The following is a 16,044-nucleotide window of genomic DNA, read 5'->3' on the forward strand; positions in this document are numbered from 1 at the left end:
TCACCATCACTATTACCATCATCATAATCACCCTAGTAGTTATAGATATGGTTAAATATAATCAAAGTCCAACAAACACCATTATCACAATCAATATCCTCTGATCTTGTACAATATTTGTCTCCACTCTCTCACAAGCAAAATCAGAAACTGCCTCATCACTATCACACAAACGCCAAATAAGATCACAAACTCAAAAATCACTATCACTATCTACTCCTATTAAAATTTTGGTAGATATTGTGCAAAAAAAAATCCATCAAAGCAAATTGAGATCACTTCAAATCCATCACCATTGGCCTCTCACAATCCAAAAAAATCACAATTACTTAAAAGAGTATCCAGTGATATAGTCATGAAACCACCTTTTTCCTCTGTAGTAACAAAACCTATTACCTACACTACATCTATAGTAACATTATGGTTCTCAGTCAAATCACAATTTATCACTAAAAGCCAACATCAAGACCTCACGATAGTTGAAAGAGAGTTTTATCATTAAAATCCAAAAGTTTATGCAAAACATAATTTCCTAGAAAATTTATACCACCCACCAACTGATTTATCAAAACTCTAAGCTTATTATGAACAAATCCCTATTGAAACCAAATTTGTGACAATTAAACATTTTACATCATCCGAAAACCCAAATAATATCACTCATTCAACAGTCACAATCCTTAAAGTCATACCACCAGAAATGTGGAGACCAAATCGTTATACCTAATTTTATATTTCAAAACTAACATTGAACAATTACCTTTCTAGTTCCAAAAAGGTGGAGTCATTTTGGCCATGTTACTGAAATCTTACCTCCATAGTTTAAAAAGAGCTTAAAAAATTTTCACATCCATTTCAAGCCAACCCATCATGAATCAAAGTTTTCTAATCTTACGTAATTTTCATTCATTTTCGAGTCTCCTAGGTATGCTTGGGAATTCGATTATCATTAGGCTTCCTACTTTTCACATGTCTAGCACCTAGAAATTGAGTTTGGTTCCAATGTTTGGAAACAAATTGAACAATTTTTTTATTATTATTTTTTTACTTGTTTAAGAATTTCTTCGTAACCTATTTCTGAAGCTTCTACTTCTACAATCTTGAAGGCAAATGGATAAGCTATATAAAGGGAAGGTATCTCTTTTACATGGGTTTTAATTTGTTTGACAATATTAATATGATTTGAGGTCCATGGTGGGGGGTTTTTATGTAGTCTTTGGTGTAAAGGTTTACATAGTATGTTGATATTTGGAAAGAAATCTATAATGTAATTGAGGCTTCTTAAAATCTTTGCAATGGGTTTTATTTTTAATTTCATTAGGAAATTTTTCTACGGATAAAATTGATCTTCCAATAGGAATAATAGTTCCTCGAGAAATGTAGTCTCCTAAAAATCTAATTCTTATTTGGAAAAGTGATATTTTAGTAGGGGAGACCACCAAACCATTTTTCTTAATAATGCTTATGAAAATGTGTATTTGTTTAAAATTTTGATCTATATTAGTCGAAAATATCAGGATATCATCTATGTAAACTAGAATATATTCAGAATAAGGGTTAAAAATGCCATTCATAATTCCTTGGAGTTCAAAAGGAGCATTTTTAAAGCCAAATGGCATTATGTTACATTCATATTGTCCAAATGGTACAACGAATGTTGTTCTATATTTATCTTCTTCACCTATTTGAATTTGCCAAAATCCTGATTTCATATCAAATTTTGAAAATATTTTTGAATTGTGAAGTCTATTTAATAGATCCTTTTTATTTGGATACCAAATCCATTTTAGGGCTTTGTTCGGAAGTTTGTAATTGATGACTAATCTAGGTACTCCCTTTCTGGTTCAGCATTTTTATTTACATAAAAGAGAACAACTCCAAGGTGATTGACCTTTTTTTCATTAATTTTTTTATCTAATAAATATTGTATTTCCTTTTGGCAAAATTGTAAAACTTCTTGATTCATTTGATTGGTCGAGCTCTCGTAGGGATTTGTTTTTCAAGAAAATCTGGTTCATATGGTAGGCTTACAATATTTTCTTCCTTTCCCAAAATGCATTAGGCAACGTAGAACATATATTTGGTTCAATGTGATTTTGAAGATAAGCAATTTTGTCTTTTATTTTTGGTTCAAGTAATTTTTGTTAAATCATTTTAAATTTTAAATCATCTTTTAAATATTGTAATTGTTCTTCTTTATTTTTATAAGACAATTAATTTCAACAATTGAATTTTCTAGTAATATATTTAGATTTCTTATATGTGGTTTTGCGATGAATTTGAAAGTAATCTTTTTATTCAAGGCTTGTGTTTTGATTGCTTCACTGGTAACAGTAAATGGTTGGATTAACTAAATAAAAGGTGTTCCTAATATCAGATTTTGTCTCATATCTTTAAGTAGAAGAAAAGATATTTTATAAGACATTTGATTTTTTTATTACCAAAGCGCCAGGCAACTTGTAAGCTAATTCTAAATTTGTTTCCTAAGGTTAACTTTAATGATTCTATAGTCTTGTGAAAATATTTTGTTGGTATTAACCCTTCTCTTATGCAATTAAGATTGGCTTATGTATCAAAAAGTGCCATGGCATCAATAGTAAATTCATCATTGATTTTTATTGTTATATTTATTATCCATTTCCTCGATGTTATCTTTGATAAAGTCATTAAAAGATTAGGATCGGAGTTATCAGTTGGATTTTCTCCTTCTTTTTTTCCCCTTTTTCTATTTTAGATTTTATTACCAAAATTTCTCTTTTGTGTTTGGGCTCGGGTATCTTTAAGAGCTTTTATTTCTAATTTTTGCTAACTGATTTCATTATTAAGGCCATTTATATTAATAGGTCTAGATTGAATTTTCTTATTTACGTTAAGAATATCTTTGAGAATATAAGTTGTATTAGAATTAGTTGGGATTTTCATAGAAGAATGAAGTCTATTTAAATATTGTTTTTTGGCTTCTGGACCTATTATTGTATCGGCGGTTTCTAATAAAGATTATTCTTCTTTCGTGAAAACATTGATTTCAATTCTCTATAGATTTATTGAAATCTTCTATATTTATCTCTTCTTTATATATATGACCTTGATCTGAAGACATATGCGTTGCATAATTAGAGGAAGATGTTGATCTTCTCAATAAATCCGTCTTAATAAGTTTGTTTTCACGCTTCCTAAGCTACCAACTAGAGCTGACTAATGGACTTACTATTCTATTGGGTTTTATTGCCTGTACCACTACTAGTTTGACACACCTCACCTAACCTAAGGAAGGTCGAGCCAAACTCGACAAACCTATTAAAAAATATTAACTTAATCAATATTTCCCCTTGGCTCTAATATTAGATAGCCCTCAGGATTTAGGGTTCTATATAAAGAAAAGAAATAATGGAGTGGTGATTAAAAGAAAATATTAAGTTAACCAATTTCAGTTAACCAAAAGGATACAAAAACTGAAGAAGACAAAAAAAAGATTTTCAAGAATCTTATCGTATTTATTTTTGAAGACAATACCCGAAGATGCTGCTACTACTAACCAAGTTCGTCCAAGTTTGGCCAAATAAATAAATAAAAAAGTGATGTGGGTGTGATGCAGAATAGGCTTAATATGGAAGAATTCTTAAAAAAATCAGAATTTGTGATTAATGACATACCTTCATGGTATGTTGTATTAATTAATTACTCTGTGTTTTACGTTTTTTGTTTTCTAGGATTTTAACTTACGTAGCAAAAGAGTGTGCGTGTTGAGAAGACTTTACCACCATTTTTATTTTATTTTACATTTGCCTCATTTGATAATATATCTTAAAGCACGAAACCATGACAGTCTAATACGTTACATCAACGAATTATAATATAGCCTTTTTTTAATTAAAAGTCAAATTAGTATAAGGCTAGATAATACATGTTGAAAGTCCCTAAACTACTCATTAGTCAGCCTTAAGTAGGTGTTGAGTCATTATCTCATTTGTCATGAAAAAAGTAAAGTTTCATTTCAATCTATTTCAGTACTTGCAAGTACCGAAAAAAAGTAAGTATCAAGTCATTATCTCATTTGTCATGAAAAAAGTAAAGTTTCATTTCAATCTATTTCAATACTTGCAAGTACCGAAAAAAAGTAAGTATCAAGTCATTATCTCATGTGTCATGAAAAAATAGAGTTTTCATTTCAATCTATTTCAGTACTTGCAAGTACAATGTTTGTTGACACATTGTGCCTTATAGGAGGTTTTTTTTTTTTTTTTAATTATCCAGGAAATACCGTACAACTAGTAGCCACTAAACCCTGGAGCGACGCTAGCGGATGACCCACCACCCCGACGTCGCGCTTAAAACCCCGTGCGTCCGGCAGGATTCGAACTCCTCACCTCCTCGCAAAGGATCGGTAGAACTTTATCCAATGAACCACCTCGGGCGGTGGTGTGCCTTAATAGGGTTGATACCATAAAAATCTCAAGTTGGTACACCCGTAACAAATTTATCACAAACTAATTTTTTATCATTGAAAATTTCAAATTAGTATACTAATGACAAATTTATCCCAAACTACTTTTTTGTTTAGTAAAATCCAAAATTATTATATTTGTGATAAATTTACTTTATGTTGTTAAATTTGATTAATAATAAAAAAATCACAAACTAGTACACTTGTGATGAACATGGGGTGAAATCTCAAATTAATATACTTATCAACTATCATAAATTATTTAACTTAGTAATTTAACAATAAAATGAAAATTATCGAGAGTAAATTTGTCGAAAAGGGTGCCGATTTGGGGTTTTGGTGGTCATAAACATTAGTTTGGTGTAGATTTATTGTAGGTGTATTAATTTGAAATTTTTCGTGTTATTAACCAATATTATATGCAAACCAATCGATGAGTTGGCAATTACTTCCCGGACTTGGGTTCAAGTTATTTCCAATCCGTTTCCTATGTTCTCATGTTGAGTCGAGTTCCAAGTCTAGGGATAATTTGAGGGGATTAGAGAACATTGATTTTCACTCCTTTCTTTCATAGCCCCAGTCGGTAAGTTTTTGTTCTTTAATTATATGGGAAAACTTCCCAATTAGTAATAAACTTATTTAAGGATGATAATTTAGTTCTAAACTTTCAATCTTATCAGTTTAGTCCTAAATTTTTACATGAAATTATAATTTAGTCATTTTGATCAATTTTCAATAAAAATCTTGATATGGAAATCTAGTTAAAATCGACCGTCCTAAATGGTACACTACCATATCAACGATGTCTGGTAAAAATTGATTGGAGTGACTACATTGAAATTTCGTGCGATTAGTAAAATTGTAAAGTTCATGACTGAATTTTTCTTAATAATGCTTATGAAAATGTGTATTTGTTTAAAATGTTGATCTATATTAGTCGAAAATATTAGGACATCATCTATGTAAACTAGAATATATTCTGAATAAGGGTTAAAAATGCCATTTCAAAAGGAGCATTTTTTAAGCCAAATGGCATTATGTTACATTCATATTGTCCAAATGGTACAATGAATGTTGTTTTATATTTATCTTCTTCACCTATTTGAATTTGCCAAAATCCTGATTTCATATCAAATTTTGAAAATATTTTTGAATTGTGAAGTCTATTTAATAGATCCTTTTTATTCAGAATCAGATACCTAATCCATTTTAGGGCTTTGTTCGGAAGTTTGTAATTGATGACTAATCTAGGTACTCCCCTTTCTGGTTCAGCATTTTTATTTACATAAAAAGAGAACAACTCCAAGGTGATTGACCTTTTTTCACTAATTTTTTTATCTAATAAATATTGTATTTCCTTTTGGCAAAATTGTAAAACTTCTTGATTCATTTGATTGGTCGAGCTATCGTAGGGATTTGTTTTTCTAGAAAATCTGGTTCATATGGTAGGCTTACAATATTTTTTCCTTTCCCAAAATGCATTAGGCAACGTAGAACATATATTTGGTTCAATGTGATTTTGAAGATAAGCAATTTTGTCTTTTATTTTTGGTTCAAGTAATTTTTGTTAAATCATTTTAAATTTTAAATCATCTTTTAAATATTGTAATTGTTCTTCTTTATTTTTATAAGACAATTAATTTCAACAATTGAATTTTCTAGTAATATATTTAGATTTCTTATATGTGGTTTTGTGATGAATTTGAAAGTAATCTTTTTATTCAAGGCTTGTGTTTTGATTGCTTCACGGTAACAAGTAAATGGTTGGATTAACTAAATAAAAGGTGTTCCTAATATCAGATTTTGTCTCATATCTTTAAGTAGAAGAAAATATATTTTATAAGACATTTGATTTTTTTTTATTACCAAAGCGTCACGCAACTTGTAAGCTAATTCTAAATTTGTTTCCTAAGGTTAACTTTAATGATTCTATAGTCTTGTGAAAATATTTGTTGGTATTAACCCTTCTCTTATGCAATTAAGATTGGCTTCTGTATCAAAAAGTGCCATGGTATCAATAGTAAATTCATCATTGATTTTTATTGTTATATTTATTATCCATTTCCTCGATGTTATCTCTGATAAAGTCATTAAAAAATTAGGATCGTAGTTATCAGTTGGATTTTCTCCTTCTTTTTTTCCCTTTTTTTCTATTTTAGATTTTATTACCAAAATTTCTCTTTTGTGTTTGGGCTCGGGTATCTTTAAGAGCTTTTATTTCTAATTTTTGCTAACTAATTTCATTATTAAGGTCATTTATATTAATAGGTCTAGATTGAATTTTCTTATTTAGGTTAAGAATATCTTTGAGATTATAAGTTGTATTAGAATTAGTTGGGATTTTCATAGAAGAATGAAGTCTATTTAAATATTGTCTTTTGGCTTATGGACCTATTATTGTATCGGCGGTTTCTAATAAAGATTATTCTTCTTTCGTGAAAACATTGATTTCAATTCTCTATAGATTTATTGAAATCTTCTATATTTATCTCTTCTTTATTTATATGACCTTGATCTGAAGACATATGCATTGCATAATTAGAGGAAGATGTTGATCTTCTCAATAAATCCGTCTTAATAAGTTTGTTTTCACGCTTCCTAAGCTACCAACTAGAGCTGACTAATGGACTTACTATTCTATTGGGTTTTACTGCCTATACCACTACTAGTTTGACACACCTCACCTAACCTAAGGAAGGTCGAGCCAAACTCGACAAACCTATTAAAAAATATTAACTTAATCAATATTTCCCCCTTGGCTCTAATATTAGATAGCCCTCAGGATTTAGGGTTCTATATAAAGAAAAGAAATAATGGAGTGGTGATTAAAAGAAAATATTAAGTTAACCAATTTCAGTTAACCAAAAGGATACAAAAACTGAAGAAGACAAAAAAAGATTTTCAAGAATCTTATCGTATTTATTTTTGAAGACAATACCCGAAGATGCTGCTACTACTAACCAAGTTCGTCCAAGCTTGGCCAAATAAATAAATAAAAAAGTGATGTGGGTGTGATGCAGAATAGGCTTAATATGGAAGAATTCTTAAAAAAATCAGAATTTGTGATTAATGACATACCTTAATGGTATGTTGTATTAATTAATTACTCCGTGTTTTACGTTTTTTTGCTTTCTAGGATTTTAACTTACGTAGCAAAAGAGTGTGCGTGTTGAGAAGACTTTACCACCATTTTTATTTTATTTTACATTTGGCCTCATTTGATAATATATCTTAAAGCATGTAACCATCACAGTCTCATATGTTACATCAACGAATTATAATATAGCCTTTTTTTTAAAATTAAAAGTCAAATTAGTATAAGGCTAGATAATACATGTTGAAAGTCCCTAAACTACTCATTAGTCAGCCTTAAGTAGGTGTTGAGTCATTATCTCATTTGTCATGAAAAAGTAAAGTTTCATTTCAATCTATTTCAGTACTTGCAAGTACTGAAAAAAAGTAAGTGTCGAGTCATTTTCTCATGTGTCATGAAAAAGTAGAGTTTTCATTTCAATCTATTTCAGTACTTGCAAGTACAAAGTTTGTTGACACGTTGTGCCTTAATAGGGTTTTTTTTTTTTTTTTTTTTTACTTAGGGAACCCCGTACAACCGGTAGTCGGCGGGTAAACCATAGAGCGACGCTAGCGGAGGACCCACCACCCCAACGTCGCGTTTAAAACCTCATGCGTCCAGCGGGATTCGAACTCCTCACCTCCTTGCAAAGGACCAGTAGAGCCTCATCTAACTAAGCCACCTTAGGCGGTGGTGTGCCTTAATAGGGTTGATACCACAAAAAATCTCAAGTTGGTACACTCGTAAAATTTTTATCACAAACTAATTTTTTTATCATTGAAAATTTCAAATTAGTATACCAATGACAAATTTATCCCAAACTACTTTTTGTTTATTAAAATTCAAAATTATTATATTTGTGATAAATTTACTTTATGTTGTTAAATTTGATTAATAATACAAAAACCACAAACTAGTACACTTGTGATGAACATGGGGTGAAATCTCAAATTAATATACTTATCAAGTATCACACATTATTTGACTTAGTAATTTAACAGTAAAATTTAATAAAAACTATTAGAAGGTAAATTTGTTAGAAATGGTGCCGATTTGGGGTTTTGGTGGTCATAAACATTAGTTTGGTGTAGATTTATTGTAGGTGTATTAATTTGAAATTTTTCATGTTATTAACCAGTATTATATGCAAACCAATTGATATTACTTCCCGGACTTGGGTTCAAGTTATTTCCAACCCGTTTCCTATGTTCTCATGTTGAGTCGAGTTCCAAGTCTAGGGACAATTTGAGGGGATTAGAGAACATTGATTTTTCACTCCTTTCTTTCACAGCCCCAGTCGGTACGTTTTTATTCTTTAATTATATGGGAAAACTTCCCAATTAGTAATAAACTTATTTAAGGATGATAATTCAGTTTTAAACTTTTAATCTTATCAGTTTAGTCCTAAATTTTTACATGAAATTATAATTTAGTCATTTTGATCAATTTTCAGTCAAAATCTTGATATAGCAATCTAGTTAAAATCGACCGTCCTAAATGGTACACTACCACATCAGCAATGTCTAGCAAAAATTGATTGGAGTGACTACATTGAAATTTCGTGCGATTAGTAAAATTGTAAAGTTCATGACTGAATTGTCATATGTATAATAGGTTTAAGACTGATTGTATAATTTCTCCTTGATTGTAATATAGAATGTCCACTCTATATAGCGCAAGTATTGATTAGGTGTCAATGTATCAATGCTGTACTAAGGAGCCTTTTTTTTAATTATAAACCTAAGAGGTTGCTCAAGGGTAAGCATGTTATCTTCTTCGCTCAAAGTCTAGGTTTGAATCACCATAATTGTACATTTTTTTTTGTGGCCAGCTCCAGGAGTATAGGTTAATGTGTGAGACTGGGGATTGCTTCACCCAATATGAATTAGTCGAATGCTTTAGAAGTCCTGCCCACCCCATTAACATCAATAAAAAAATTTGCCTCTTTTATGCTTCAACAAGTAAGATTATGTTATATTGGCACTCCCAGAAAACTAAAATCTAACATACGTAAAATTGCCAAAGTACAATTGACTAATGTTTGGATTTGAAATCAAAAGCCTGAACAACTTGATGTTGATCATAATTCACTAGAACATTATGAATTTATTGGAAAGAGGGGGACGGATAAGAATTCATTTATCGGGATGTGAGATATCACATTGTTGGGAAAAAGAAAAAACCTAAAACACATTTGTCAGTGAGGTAGACTTTCTATAAGCACCATTGATTGCGTAACATACATGTCCCTAGATTAGTGTAGAGAAATGATTGATGGCTATTACTTCTTCTGTTGTATTTTTTTTTTTTTTTGGTCGAACTCGTCTGTTGTATTTAGTTCACTTCTTATTGCAACATTATTAAAGGTGACAATAATAGGAGCATATTATACATTAGTCAAGCACAACACATCACAACATGCACAAGATTCATATCATGCAATATAATTTTTTTTTAATTTAAAAAAGAGTTATTGTATCATTTATGCATCGCAATGATTAGTACAAATGGCTATGTCGCTCGAAACCATTGAGGGTTTACGTTTTAACATTTCGAAATAGACTCAAGATTTAGAATCTCAAAACTCGTTCTATTGGCCAATTGCTGAGAAGAGACAGTGTAGTCTTAAGGAAAGCAAATGACATGGAATTAGATGTCTGCTTAAATACACGATCCTGGTGATAAGTCGATTCTGCCACGTCAACCCTACAACGTTACTGAAAAATGATGTGTCTCGTTTTTTTTTTTTTTTTTTTTTCCTGCCCGTTGAATCTTATTATATTTTTCTTAAGACCCAAATGGTATGTGGTTTTGCCATAATTCAAGTCGGCCCGACCCGAGTAAGCTCCAGAACACATGCCCTCCACGGGCATCACGCGGTCCCTCTGCCAGATCGGCTCGAGGCATGCCGCTTTGCTGCATCTGGGCACGAGCCCCAATATTCTAGGTGCCACGTGTCGTTCGATCGTGACGGCTAATTTTTTTTATTTTAATTTTTTGGAATTTGTTGGAAAGTCAAAAGCAGGGATGTGAGTTGATAATTAGGCCCAGGAAACGACGAAACGTGACGTAATGTAATTCGTGTTTATCTCATTAACCAAATAAAAAAGCCGTGATTAAGCCGGATCACAAAAAAAAAAAAAAAAAAAAAAATACTCTGACTTTATCAAATACCACGACATTTTATTGAAAAATCGCAACGTGTACATAAATAAAACGTCCCAAGATCAATTTCTCTATCGATTCTACCTCCCTTTTTGTCTACCAATCGCGCCATCATAAATCACAGACATAATCATTCACTCTTGCTGCTGCGACATTAAGGTATGCGGTCATGGAGGCCATGGCCTCCGACACATGCTCGTTCACACATACTGCCTATGCTCACGGAGAATGAGGACCCTCTCTTATTTGAGAGGGTTCGTGATGACAGAAGGCTGCGTCGTGGCCGTGGTAGGCTATGTAGCATGCACGTCGGCTGCCTTTGGGGAAGAGAAAGAAGAAGAGAAAAGGTTTTGAAAAACAAAGGAAAGGAAAAAGAAAAAAGAAAAATCGGTAGCAAGTGATTAAGTTCTATAAAGTAGAGTGTAAATCTATGGATTTGATAAATATTCGTGTATTTAACACTTTAATCTCTGACGTCACATTTAGATTCCATTTGTTTCACGAAAAATGAATGATTTATAATTTTTTTTAAATTAATCACTCATATAGCTTAAAATAATTATTTAAGTCAAGATTTTTTTATCATAAATAAAAATTTAATCTAAATATTTTCATGGATGATGAAAATATTTTTCGTTTTATATATTTTAGTAATTGATACAAGTGATTATTTAAAAAAATATTTTTAAATTATTCATTTTTCGTAAAATAAGCAAAGCTTTAAACTTATCGGGCACATGCTTTATACATGCTATATCAACTTCTTTATGCATATTAAAGATTTGGTATGTTTATTATAGCTGATTTTCTCTGAAATGGTATGAACTAATTGGGGGTTTTGGGCTGATATATATCCAAAAACCAATGAAATAGCATTACATGATAAATCAAAATGTCGGTTTTACACAATATATTATATATTTATCCCATAAATATATAAGTTTCCAATCCATAAAGAAAAGTTATATTGGGATACCGAGGGGAGATTATCTCTTGCTCATTTAGATCAACCCCAAATAATTGAAAACGCATTTACTGAATTTCACATAAAATAAATTTATCATTATTTCCATTGTCATAACCTTAAGTAAAAATCATGCGGAAGATCCTAAAATAAATGTCCTAGATTCCTATACTTTGACTGGCTTTCTTGGTTGATATTTATCTTTATCCATATGGACACCAATGTGAGTGTGATGCATCCAAATATAAAAAAGGATTAACATAATTTGACAGCAATTAGCGCATGGTGCACGATGTGCACTGACCCATAAAAACCTAGCAGCACGACATATCCACGTCATCATATGGCTCCACAAATTTCTATATAAAGGATTAATCCTCCATGATCAACTTGCCAACCCCACAAGATCTCAAGAAGGAGAAGAGGAGAAGAGACAGTGTTTAGTCACCAAAAACAATGTCCACTTCAATCCTCAAGCCCACCCTCATCCTCCTCCTCTTCATTTTCTCTCTCCTTGCCTCGCCGGTGCTCTCCGTCGTGCCCGAGGAGTGCGCCGCCGAGGAAGGTGATTGCATCGACAAGGCCAAGGCCCTCCCCCTCAAGATCATTGCCATCGTCTCCATCCTCGTCACGAGCCTGATCGGTGTTTGCTCACCGCTATTCACCCGCGCAGTCCCAGCCCTCCACCCTGACCGTGACCTCTTCGTCATTGTCAAGTGCTTTGCAGCAGGCATCATCCTCGCCACTGGGTTCATGCACGTGCTGCCCGACTCATTCGACATGCTGTCGTCACAATGTTTGAAGGACAACCCTTGGCACAAGTTTCCGTTCACCGGATTCGTCGCCATGCTGAGTGCCATCATGACGCTGATGGTGGACTCGATGGCGACGAGCGTGTATAGCCAGAAGAACAACATCGGCGTCATTCCCGAGACTGAGGGCGGTGAGGGTGGCCACGATGACCGGGAGATGGGTGTGGTTACTGCGGCGCATTTGCCTAGCCCCGGCCACCACCACGGCCACCACCACCACCACGGGGCCGCAACGAAGGTGGAGGCCGTGAGTTCTCAGCTGCTTCGGTACCGTGTAGTTGCAATGGTAAGTTCATACTTTCGATATTGTCAATAATATGTTTTCACTTAGATTATTTACTGTATGGTACTACTAAAGTTCGCATAGATATGAAGCCCGCAAGGGTCAGCAAGATAAATCCTCCAACCCCCGAATCACAATAATCATCATTCATTTACATGCGCTATGGAATTCAACTTCGCAGAGCGCATGAAGACTTTTTGTGCGGTCCATTTCGTTTTTGCCTTGGAACTTAAAGGGAACAAATGTCGACATAGATGCACTCGCTCCATATATCTCAGATTTCGTATTATATATGTTTCTACCTCGTGCGCCGTTCTAAAGTTTATGAACTGCATGTGGGATTTTTTTTTTCCCTTGTCAATCTAGTTTTTCTGCAGCACTTGCATTCGTTCTTGAAAAGAAGTCAAAACCAGAGTATTATGTGTGAAACAGATCAGTTTATTGCTTCGATGTATTTAGGCAGGTACGGTTAATCCAAATCCGTCTTATAAAACATAGAACCTGACAGATAAAGGCAGAAATTTCGATCAAATACAGACACTTCAAAACCAATTTGAGAAATGCAGAATAATCTGGTCAAGGAACATGAACATCGTTCTTGTTATAGCTACTGCTTTTTTTTTTTTGCTTTTTTTTTTTTTTTGGGTCGAATTATAGCTACTGCTTAATCAGCTGATTGACTTAACGCTGCGTGGTTGGAAGAGGGTTGTTAAGAAGTTGACTGTTGACTTAGCTCGTATTTTGTGTAATAAATATGGGATATCAGTGGCAAAAAAAAAAGGAAATAAAAAGGGATATTATTGTTAATCATTATTGAAATCATTGTTGAAAGATTGAAGAGGATTTTTTTAAGAAATTTTACGCAAGATAGATCTATTAGAAAGGTTAAAGGTTCAATTTACCGGACTTCTTCGGTTAATTTTTCTACACCCAAAAAAAGCGTCTTCATGCTTTGCTTAAAAGATCTCGGCAATATTAAAAAGAGCGTCGCAAATTATAAAAATCACAAAATATCATGTGGTATTTTACATGTTGGCAGCATGAGAATTCCGATGTTTCGTGTAAAAAAGTCAAATTGCGAGTCGCGGAATTCGAAGACAGGAAAATTAAAAGTTAAAATTTGAGAATGTGCATCATTTCCTTTTTAAAAAATTGATTTTGTCGAATAGGCGGTGGACTTAGTGTGATACATCTCCAATGAATTATTTGGACACGTACTATCTCTTAATTTAGACCAAGTATATCTCTACGTCAACGGAAGTATGATCTCATAATGTTAAAGATTAATATAGTGGCCTTAAATTATCCTTTTCTCTTCCATAAATATCTTTTCTTGAAATGAAAAATGGAATCAATTTGTACTCAGGTGCTGGAGCTAGGAATAGTGGTACACTCAGTGGTGATAGGGCTTGGATTGGGAGCCTCAAGCAATGTTTGCTCCATCAAAGGCCTTGTGGCTGCTCTTTGCTTCCATCAAATGTTTGAAGGCATGGGTCTTGGTGGCTGCATTCTTCAGGTAACATTTCATATCCACAAACCTCACAATTTGTACAATTTATAACAAAGAAAAACGAATTAATCCTCATAAATCGTGGTTACTTCATGTTCACATGCTGGCCCAAATCGGTTAATTGGGACTTATGTTTAACACTATAAACAGGCAGAGTACAAGTGGCTGAAGAAGGTGGTGATGGTGTTCTTCTTCGCGGTGACAACCCCTTTTGGGATCGCTCTGGGGATCGCACTGTCGAGTACGTACCGGGAGAACAGCCCAAAATCGCTCATCACGGTCGGCCTGCTCAATGCATCGTCTGCGGGACTCCTGATCTATATGGCCCTGGTCGACCTCCTCGCCGCCGACTTCATGGGGCCGAAGCTGCAGCGCAGCATCAAGCTCAGATCAAGTCTTATGCTGCCGTGCTCCTGGGTGCTGGTGGCATGTCTCTCATGGCCAAATGGGCTTGAGGTCATACTAGTTATCCTCAATGACAAAATGTGTAAATGGGTGGATTTTCTGTTTTCTTTTTGCCTTTTGGTTTATGCTCATGCTACATGTGTGTTTGACTTTCGACTTCTCAACAACTAAAGATTATGTGATCATCGTGCACATGATATGCTCTGGCCATATAGAATGCTAAATCATGAACACGGAAAAAGTGTTTTATAGATTTGCTACATTACCGTCGTGAAAAGACGAATTAGTCACTTTTTAAATGCCGTTTTATTTTCTGACCAAAAAAAAAGAAAATGCCGTTTTATTTTACCGGACAATACTGACACTTGCATCTCAACAAGGATGCCAATTACCTAATAAGGAAGAAGACACCAGCCTTCTACTTTTTACTAGCAGGAATCTATGGAGTGTATTTCTTTCTTTTAACAAACATAAAATAATATATAAATATCATTTCAAAATAAATTGCGAGATGACTGAATTGATGTTTTATTGTAGATGTGAAAGTTTGGATAATATTTCTTTTCAACATAAAAAATAATTTCATTTAAAGTACGGAGGCCTTCATAATAGAGTAGATGTTAAAACATGTACCGATGGCCTTCATCAATGCAGTGAAAATTTGATTTTTCCATCTTTCCAGGCACCTTTAGGGTCTTTTCCTAACTTGATCTGAGGCATAGTTGTAATTAGGGTCATCAAACAAGTAGGACGAGTTGGGTCGAAAATGGTATGACCCATATTGGCCATTTTAACCAATTTTGACCTACTTTTATGCAATGTAAAATTAAGGATCTATACCCAACCCAACTTGTATCGACCCGTACTCGACCCGACCTATATTATCAAAACACATTAATATTCTAGGAAAACTATTTTCTATGAAAAATAACCATATTTTTCGATATATGGTTAAAACCCGATAATAATCTTGAAGATATTTTCTGCCGATTGGTAAGGAAAATCTTTTACTCATGCCATCCTTTCAATTTTTTAATTATATTTTTAAATAAAAAAATTAATTTCTTTTTCATTTTCATTTTCTTCCTTATTGGCTGATTGTTGCCAACCATGACAAGCGGCCGACGACCGGCCACGACAAGCTCCAGCCTTGCCGAGATCCGACAACCTAGAGAGACTCGAGCCTCACCCGAGGCCACTAAACATCGATGAGGCTTTAGCCTCATCTAGATTGCCGGATCAACCAAGGCTTGAGCTCATCGATGTCAGTGAGCGTTGGGGTTTTGAGCCTACCCTTTTCGAACTTAAAATTGGCTTGGAAGGACCTTGATGGACTCGGCCCGAGCAGCTAGATCTAGGTTTGCTAACAAGGGTCTAAGAAAGAGTGT

At 33.6% G+C, this 16,044-nt stretch overlaps 1 pseudogene; it reads left to right on the forward strand.

Annotated features, from left to right (window-relative positions):
* The first annotated feature begins 12,102 nt into the window (after nt 1-12,102).
* LOC120293174 lies at nt 12,103-14,777 on the forward strand (annotated as a pseudogene).
* Nucleotides 14,778-16,044: the final 1,267 nt, after the last annotated feature.

The sequence above is a fragment of the Eucalyptus grandis genome, chromosome 5 (assembly GCF_016545825.1).
Source record: "Eucalyptus grandis isolate ANBG69807.140 chromosome 5, ASM1654582v1, whole genome shotgun sequence".
Lineage (NCBI taxonomy): Eukaryota > Viridiplantae > Streptophyta > Magnoliopsida > Myrtales > Myrtaceae > Eucalyptus > Eucalyptus grandis.